This window comes from Cupressus sempervirens, chromosome 7, assembly GCF_028749045.1.
Source record: "Cupressus sempervirens isolate cs-2001-9-10 chromosome 7, ASM2874904v1, whole genome shotgun sequence".
NCBI lineage: Eukaryota > Viridiplantae > Streptophyta > Pinopsida > Cupressales > Cupressaceae > Cupressus > Cupressus sempervirens.
Genome location: NC_143124.1, coordinates 474893151 through 474903174, shown reverse-complemented (window position 1 = coordinate 474903174; position 10024 = coordinate 474893151). Strand labels below are relative to the sequence as shown.

The 10024-nt window shown below is 33.0% G+C and overlaps 1 pseudogene; it reads left to right on the top strand.

The window, feature by feature from the left end:
* The first annotated feature begins 490 nt into the window (after positions 1 to 490).
* Positions 491 to 8703, top strand: LOC149547612 (AUGMIN subunit 1-like; annotated as a pseudogene).
* The last annotated feature ends 1321 nt before the right edge of the window (positions 8704 to 10024 follow it).

Below are 10024 nucleotides of genomic sequence, written 5' to 3'. Positions count from 1 at the left end.
TCATGCATTCTTTTTTACTTTTTTAATATTACCTTCTACTCATAACATGCAGACCTAATATTCTCTACAATTATCCCTTGTGTAATTTATTTTTTAATCAATGCCTAACTTAATATTCTCTATAGTTAATGCTTCTGGAATTTATTTTTAATCAATGTCTATATTTAGCTTCTTCTAGTAGTCTGAGGATAATACTAAAAGATGAATATGTGTAGTTAAATGATTCAGTGCTTATACAAATTAATAGATTTAAAAATGATAATTAAAACTTTTTTAAATTATGTTTATTCAATTCATTTTTTCTTATAAAAAAAAAACTCCATTTTTTAAACACCATGCTTGGCTACTTTTTTAAGCCTTTCTCAACTTTCCTTTTAAATTGAATTTAATCAAAATATTAAAAGATCTCTTTAAAAAAAAAAAAAAAAAACCAAAAATAATACTCTTCAATTTTAAATTAAAGTATTAACCCAAAAAATATATCTTAAGGATGGCACCTCGAAGAGCAGCTGCAGCAGGACGTGGTTCAAAGGCTAAGATTTCAAGGGATTTTGCAGGTGCACTGACTAGTAATGTAAGCAATGGTTATAATACAGGTTATGGTTTTCAAGATCCACTCTGTATTTTTTCTTCTACATCTATTGTTCAACCAGTTAGCAGTGCAATGCTTGATCCCCAATTTTGGACTTGCAAATTTTTTATAAAAAAATTAGTTTAGGGTTTTAAGTCTATTTTTTGTGGCAAGGCAATGGTTCAACCTACTAAGCCTTTCTTTTTCAATCCATGATTTCTTGACTGTCATAGCAAATCTCCTATCGTAAACCCCAAAAATGAAGCCCCAGATCCACTGTTGAAGATTTCCCCTGTTGTTGACGGTCGAAAGAATTAGATTTGGCAAGGTGTTTCCTTGTATGAATTTGGTGAGACATCTAAATGGGCCATGCAACAATCTCTGAAAAAGGGGGATTTTGAAAATTTTAGGCGAGATATCACAAATTCAAAAAGAAAGTTTCCAGGGCATTACTTGCAGGGTTGTAACGACCAAAATAGGAACCATTTTACATCATGCCCCAGGCATTTCAAGAAACAACCTATCTTCGACATTTGTTATGGAACTCCGTTAGGGTCCCCTATTCATATACTAACTGCTAAGCCCCCATCTAAAGTGATTCTTCCTAATGAAGAGCATGGTAAAGTGCTTGTTAAGCCAATTGTTGTCAATGTTGAAACTATGCCTTCAGATTCATTGCCCAATTTAAATAGAGTTCCCTTCAATCCAAAGAAGCAGAAGTTAGTTTGGAGAAAGAAATCTTTCCCAGGTAATACAAAAAATGTTTTTCAGTAGCACAAAATAGATCAGTTGTACATTACATTTCCAAGTCATATGTTGCAAGAATCAGTTGGTACTCTCTAAAAATTTTCCCTCATCGATAAGTTCAACTCGGATTCCATTGATATTCCAAATATTAAATAGTGAGCTTTTAAGAATTGGATAGCAGTTAGAGAGTTGTTTTACATAAATCAGCAATCTCATTTCTTTGTTGCAATTTTCCAATCTAAAGAATTTAAAGACTCTGTGCATAGATTTAAAGGTTGGTTCTGTAGTGGTTTTGGTTTGTTTACTATGAACTGGATTCCAAATTTTAACCCAGAATCATCAGAGATTTAGTTTTTTCCATTCTGGATTTCCTTTCCTTAATTGCCTTTAGAATATAGAGATCTAAACATTATTGAAGTCCTTACAAACAAAGTTGGCATCTTCTTGAAACATGATCTCATCCCATATGATCGACCACATCTATGTGTCAAAGTTTGTTTACTTCTAAATATGAGAAAAAACATCCCATTTAATATTTAGATTAATTATTTGTGGGAGTTATGGAATCAACCTATTCTAGTTCAGGATGTAGTCACAATTCATAGATTCCAATATATTCTTGGTCATTTTAACACCCAATGCCTAAATAGTGATCAAGATTCAATAACAATGTGTTTTGATCATAATTCAGATCCAAATCTTTGTAGATTTCAGCCTTCAATAGAAGTTCCCCAATTTAAAGTTGGAAAAATTCCTTTAGTAGCAGTTTCTCGAATTCTAGTTGAAGAATCCCACCATGATATTACACCAGACACATTCACATCTTCTGTTGTCTGTACATTTTTAGATGTAATGTTCTCTTATCTATTAAAAATACTTATGCCATCCATTCATTCTCTGATGGATCATTATGATAGGATAGCTATTGGTTCTCTCAAGAGAGCTGCCCTAATTACGTATCATTTGAATATCCCAAACAAAATTTCTCAACTAGCCATTGTGCCATTAGATTCTGACATTTACAAAGAATTGGCTAATTGGAAGACCTATCAAATTGAAGATCAGATTGTCTCAGAAATTGCTTCCAAAATAATATTTGGTATTGCAAAAGAGGAAGGCTTTCCAAGTGTTATCCATAAGAATAGAAATTTGGATGATCTTTTTCAACAATATTAGTTCTAGTTCTATAAGTCTTCTCATTGCTTACAAGATACTAATAAATTACCTGTACTTGGGAACAAGTCAATTGCTATTGTTTCTCAACTTGAGGAAGATATTCTAATTGCTATGGATCCATTGGGAATTGAAGAGTGCATATATAAAGACATCCAAGACTATGCCATCAATTAGTCTTTTCTACATGAGGATGTCAATTCGAGACAATCTGAGAATAAAAAGGATCCTTTTCTAGAAGACTAGTCAGAAGAAACTCCTTTAAGCCTTTTTTTATTATAATCAAACTCTTTCAATTGCTCAGTCTATTTCCTTGAATCAACAAACTATTAAAACTCCAAAATCAAGAGGACGGCCTAAAGGATCCAAGACCAAAATTGAAATTGCTTCTGGTATTCAGACTACTCTGGATGATAAATTTATGGTTACTAAGAGAGTGACAATGAGAACAAAAGGTTCTCCTTGTCCACAATGAAGATAAATTCTTGGAATGTCAGAGGTATTAATGCCTCTAACAAAAGGAAAAGGATCAAATGATTAATAGATGATATGAAGTCAGTTATTGTGTTGCTTCAAGAGAGAAAACTTTTGCAAGAGTCATATGAAAAGACATTATTCAAATGGTCAAAGTGGTCCTCTTTTCATTCACCCAGTATTGGAGCTTCGGGAGACCTTGCAATTTTGTGTAACCCTTTGTTAATTCAAGGGCAGCTCATTCAACAACAGTCAAACTAGAAAATGGTGCAAATTTCAAATTTCAAAATCTCTTTTTTCCTTATTAATGTTTATGGGCCAAATACTTCACAATATAAGTTAAAACTTTGGGATAGTTTGACTCAATCAATGCAATCATAGCAATCTCATCTAGTCATTCTTGGGGGGAGATTTTAAAGCAGTGTTGAGTCAAGAAGAAAAAATAGGTTACATCTCTCCTCCTCTTAGAAAAATTCAATATTTTTTCCATTTTTTGGATACTAATGGGCTTATGGATATTCCTCCAACTCAAGGAAATTATACTTGGACAAATAGGAGAGATAGTTTTGCACAAATTGTTGTTCGGCTTGATAGATTTTTGTTGTCTCAAGAATGGAAATTGTAGCAATTTCAGATAAGTTCAAAAAATTTATCTTATCTAGAATCAAATCATTATCCAATCAATTTATCTATTTTTTGATCTGCTGAAATCAAGCATAATCAGGGTAAATCTTTGTTCAAATTTGAACGAATGTGGCTTCGTCATCCTCATTTTCTCTAGCACCTAAAGCAGTGGTGGGTTAGTGTGCCTTTTTTCCCAGGTTCCAAGATGCATCAGTTTGCAATGAAGATGAAACATCCTAAAAAACACATTAAAATATGGAATCATGATATCTTCAAAAATGTCTTCAAACAAAAAGAGATTGTCAATGTACAATTGGAGGATATTCACACTCATATCATTCAGAATGGGATGTCTAATGATACTTATATTAAACAAAAAAAACCTTTAAAAAGAGTGGGAAGAATTGTGTGGGAGAGAAGAGGAATATTGGTGTCAAAAATCAAGAGAGTTATGGCTTTAGCAAGGGGATAAGAATAGGAATATTTTCATGCTTCAACATAACAAAAAAGAGCTACTAAAACAATCTTTCATATCAAGCATTTAGAATCAGGTAATGTCTTAACAAATTCTCAGCATATTAGAGAGGAAGGTGTTAGATTTTTTAAAAGTCTTCTTGCTCCAGTTGAATATCTAGCACCTTCCCCCTCACAAGTGGCAAATCTTCTTGAGGCCATTCCAACATTGGTGTCTTCTAAAGATAACAATATGCTTATGGCTCTTATTTCTTATCAAGAACTTCAAAAGGTTTTCTTCTCATTGCCTCTAAAAAAATCACCGGGTCTTGATGGTTTCATAGTGCTATTTTTTCAAAGTAGCTAGGATTTTATTGGTTATGATCTTCTGGTAGCAGTGGAAGATTCTAGAAAGTGTAAATCAATGCTCAAGTATTTTAATACCGCCAACATTACAATTATCCCTAAGTTGAAAGAGCCCAAAACTTTTTTTGATTTCAGGCCTATCTCATTATGTAATCTTACATATAAGACTATAACTAAGGTAATATATTCTCATCTTCAACATCTTCTTCCAAAACTAATTTCATCATAACAAGGGGGTTTTGTGCCAGGTAGGGAAACTATGGAGGGAGCAATGGTTGCTCATGAAGTTCTTCATTCAATAAGCATTAATCAGTCATCTTCTTTCATAATCAAGCTAGATATGATGAAAGCTTATGACAGAGTTTGCTGGTCATTCCTTCTTCAAGTGCTTCAACATATGGGTTTTTCAAATCAATGGTGTAAATGTATTAGAGCATGTATCTCTGGGGCTTTGGTTTTCAGTCATTATTAATAGGACAACTTCTAGTTTCTTCTCTTCTACCCAAGGAATTAGGCAAGGAGATTCCCTTTCTCCAGCTCTGTTTATTATCATGGTTGAAGCCTTTAGTAGGACCATAAGGCACTATCATCTCTTAGGTAAAGAAAAGTGTGCAAACATTAGTGGTACATCTATTTCCATTACACATTCTTTATTTGCAGATGATACACTCCTTTTTGGTATATCACAAGTGTCAGAAGCTAGACAGATCAAGAAGATTTTGTAGTTACTTTCAGATGTCTTAGGGCAGAAAATCAATTCAAATAAGTCAAAAATCTTTCTTTTCTACACATAAATTGATATCAGATAGAATTGTTAAAATTTGGGGATTTTGAGAGGACTTTCTTCCATCAACATATCTTGGAATTCCATTTTTCATGGGATCAAATAAGACAAGCTATTGGAACTCGGTTATTCAAAGAATTAAGTCTAGAGTGGTAGCTTGGAAAGCCAGATGGCTTTCTTTAGTAGGAAGAATTATGCTTATAAAATCAGTATTTTCAACAATCCCAAATTACTACATTGTAGTCCTTTAAGCGTCGGTATCAATCTTAACACAAATCCAAAGCTTGATTCAAGGTTTCCTTTGGGTAGGAAATATGAATGGGGATAAAAATATATGCTTGTATAACTTCATGACATGGCTCATATTCCAGCCATTGATGGAGTAGGTATTCATGATTTGACTAAGAGAAAAGTATCTTTTGGTGGGAAATACATTTGGTAGATGTATACTAAACCTCAATCAACATGATGTCAGATAATGTAACAAAAGTATTTAGATAATAATAACCCCACAAGAATTTTTTCAATTCTTAATCCCCTTAAAGGCTCTGTGATTTGGGATTTTATGATCTCTTCCAAAGATATTGTTCTTAAATATATTTCTTGGGAGTTGAATAAGGGAGATAGAGCCAAATTTTGGAGGGACTCATGGAATGGATTTCCACCTCTTCATACTTCATAGTTTTCTCAGAACATTATGAACATTTCAAAATCAATTTGGGGTAACAGAGTCATAGATTTTATAGATAAAATATGTCCCTATTCTAGGAAAGTCACCTGGAAAGATCTAGATCCCCTGCCTTTGTCTTTTCAAGAGAAACAGATGTTTAGGGACTATTTAGACATAAGACTTGTTTACATTTCAGATGGGGAAGATAGATTATTTTGGGCTCTAGCTAAAGATGGTTGTTATTCAGTCAAAGAGGGGTATAAGTTGTTATAGAGAATGTCTACACAAAAGAATCCATCTAGAGCTTATAAATTTTGTTGGAACCATGTTGTTCTTCCAAAAGTTGGATGTTTTGCATGGCTTACACTTAAACATAGAATTCTTACAAGTGACAAATTGACTAAGTTGAATATTACTCCTCCTTTTAAATGTATCTTGTGTAATGAAGAATATGAATTAGTAGATCGCTTATTTGTCACCTGCTCTTTTGCATATGATTGTTGGGTTTTTGTTCTCAGAAAACTTCATTATTATACTCATCTTCAAAATAACCTTTGGGAGATTTTTCAATCTTGGCCACTTCTTTTTTCGAAAGCTTTATTTGTAAGTATTTGGACATGTACTCCAACCTTGGTTATTTGGGCTATTTGGCGGGAGAGGAACAAGAGGATATTCAAAAATGATTTTGCAGAGATAGAAATAGTGCTACAAGGCATTGAAAAGTTTATATTGGAAGTCACTAATGCAGGCCTTTTCAAGTGCAAAATCAATCCTACAATCTCAGTTTGGGACAGTTTCATTATTCGAGAGTGGAAATCTCTTCTTATTCCATGGGGGAGTGGAATTAGCAACAATCAGCATTCCAAGATAGATAGACCAGTTGTGCAATGGCTACCTCCTAAGTTGGGTGTAGTGAAACTTAATTTTGATGGTGTTTCAAGAGGAAATCTAGGTAAATTAGGTCTCGGGGAATGTGTCAGAGATAGCAAAGGTATAGTTTTGGCAATTACAGCCTCCTCACTACCAGATGGGACTAATAATTTAGCAGAAACACAAGCTCTCTTGGCAAGCCTAGTACTATTAAAATAGGTAATTTTCACAAAGTCCATATCAAAGGTGATTCCCAAATGGTCATTAACAGTTGCAGCAAATGTCAATCCTATTCTTGGCATTTGAAATATATCTTCAAGCAAATTTTGCACCTGATTGATCAATTTTTAGAAGTCACCTTATCACATACCCTACGAGAAGGAAAGAAAGTGGTAGATCTCATATCTAACCTCAGGTGTGATGGTGTCATTGTTAATACACATGAACCCAAATCATTTATTGAATAATTAGAATCATTACATTCATTGATTGCATCTTAAAGTTGTTTATCATGCTCATAAAGTACATTTCATAAAGGCAGTTTATTCAGTAGAAACACAAGCTCTCTTGGTAGGCCTACTACTGGTTAAAACAGGAAATTTTTGTTCATTTCTAATATGAGTCATCAAGTCTGCAACAAAAAAAATTATTTCCAAAAAGGTTGATAAGGTAGATCTGGAATTGAACACTTTATTGCTAGAAGCACCTATTACTTGGGGAGCACTTAGGTGTTATCCATACTTCTTTTCTTCGAAAGACAATGCATCATTATTGTGGGAATATGCTTTGGCTATAAAACAATTTTTTGATAGCTAAAACAAAAAATGTCATAGATCATCCAAGGCAACTGTGGGAGTATATGATAGGATCTACATTGAGATTTCACTTGAAGTTATTGAGATATAACACTTCCATTCTGTCAACACATATGTGTGACTACATAAACTTTGCAAAACGTTACAGGTTATAATCAACTCATGTTTTAAGTGCAGTAGATGATTTCTTGGATGTTGTTCTTGGTTCAGTAGAATTCATCAATAACAAAGTTAAGGATTACCATTTAGAGCTTAGAATAGATAAAAGTCCAATTGCTTTAATTCTTTTCACTGATAACTTGGGAATTCCAGACAAGAATGTAAGGCTTTCAACTTTTAGTCTTTTAAGGCACTATGAACCATTTTCTGTTCCAAACCCTAAGATTGTAGAAAGACCAGAAAAGCATAGGAAGATTGAAGGAGTTAAAACTAGTGATGAGGTTTATGATATACACCAAGCAACATGTAGGAATGATAGCAATGGAAACTTTTTATATTCTCCTACCACACATAATTTTAAAGAAGAAGGTCTTTAGCATTTTCAGAAGTAATGGATTAGAGGTGAGCCTATAATAGTTCAGAATACCATAGTCAAGCTACAAGAGTGAGAGCGATCTTGGATAGTGTGATTAGCATTTGAGGATCTCTTTCAGAATGCAATGGCTTCAACTAAAGTAATAGGAATGGTGGAAAATTCATTAAATCTATAAGATGATAAATTGAGTAGGAATGGAAGAACTTTTGGAAAATAGCCATAAGGCTATTAAACACAATTTTGAAGAGAACTATGACTGAATTTGAAGAAGAAGCAAGTAATCATGAGGACATAATTCAGCAGAGACAACACAACTTGAAGATTATGGCTTTAAAAGAAAATCAATATGTGATGCAGCTTGCAAATTTAAGATAGCATTGAACAAAGTGGGATATTTTTCTTGAGATAAATCATGGTGCACTGATTCGAATGATTGATAAATAGAAAGAGCCAGAGAGTAAAACTGAACCTGCATTAAATATTCTACAAACTTATCAACACCTACCACCTGATAAGTATCTTGCTGAATTGGCCATTGAGGAAGAGAGGTGCGAGTGTGAAGTTGTAGAGAGGTATCTTGAAGATGCGGTATAGAAAGCATTGAACATCTTAAGTGACTGATGGGATACTTCATTTAGCCCTTACCATCTTGAGTCAAAAGGGCCTTCCCTTGGTACCTTGTCAAGCTGATTGTTGTATTAGCATAAGTTTTGTACATCTAATTTGAATTGGGAGCCAATGGCATTGTGGTGAGTTGTGCAGGAATTCACTAATGGAAAATTCAATGATAAGACAAAGATAGTAAAGGCTATTGATTTCTTGGATTGGTTTGAGGTTGAGATAAGCATCCATCATTTTTGCAAAGGATATATAGAGGGTCAAATGAAAAAAAATGGTTGGCCTGAGATGTTGAAATTGAATTGGCCAAGTTGAAGTCATAAATATTTATAAATGCATTGCCTTTTCATGAATACACTTATCCCAATTGGGGTCTTCTTAATCAATCGATTGGTGTGTTTCTGAATTTGCAAATGTTCCTAGTACCATTGAAGATGATTGTGTTGATATGGAGGAGTGATTTCTATAGGTTGAATCTATATATTTTTGGTCTGAGTCGATTGCCTCTAATGTTGTAATATCTTGAGGTTTTTGAAGTGGTTCATATGGGTAGAATTTAGAAAATGGTATAGTTTTATGAGCTTCGATTTTGTCGATATAATATTTATTGTAATTATTGACAAATATCTTTATGTAAATTTGTATATAAGCGACGATTCCAGGTTTTCTTTTTTGTTCTTCCCTGGTTGAGCTTTTTGAACCAATTTTATTAATAAATATATTCGGTGGCTAGCCCACTTTTGCCTTTTAAAAAAAATTTAAAAATTAAAATAAAGTATCTTTATTTTGACTTCAACAAAGTTTCAAAGATTTTGTTTTAGCATAGAAATATATTCTTGCCTCCTTAGAAAAGATTAATTTATATGAAAAAAGTTGTATTATAAAATATGATTGGAGATTTACATCATGTTTGGTGAAATAACCAATTGCTTTTCATGTTTCTTCTTAATTTAATTTTGTAATATATGGAATATTAAGATTTATGCTAATGTTTCACTCCATGATAGTATAATTAGATTTAGGATTTCCTCTACGATGAGTACAAGACTTGTAAATGATATTAAGGGTTAGGTTTAAAATTATTTTCTAATTAGGGATAGAATTGTGCTTATGATTCAACAAATGATATTAGGGTTAGTGTTTGATAATATGTTTTAATTAGACTATACATTTATTACAAATAATGAACATTTGGCAATTCATGAGACTATTATTAGAATTGATATTCATAATGGATTTCTATGTCAAGAAAAAATATGGCACTTAATCAGGACACTAATGATGTGCTCATCATTTTGAGATCCACATCTAACAATCTATCTAC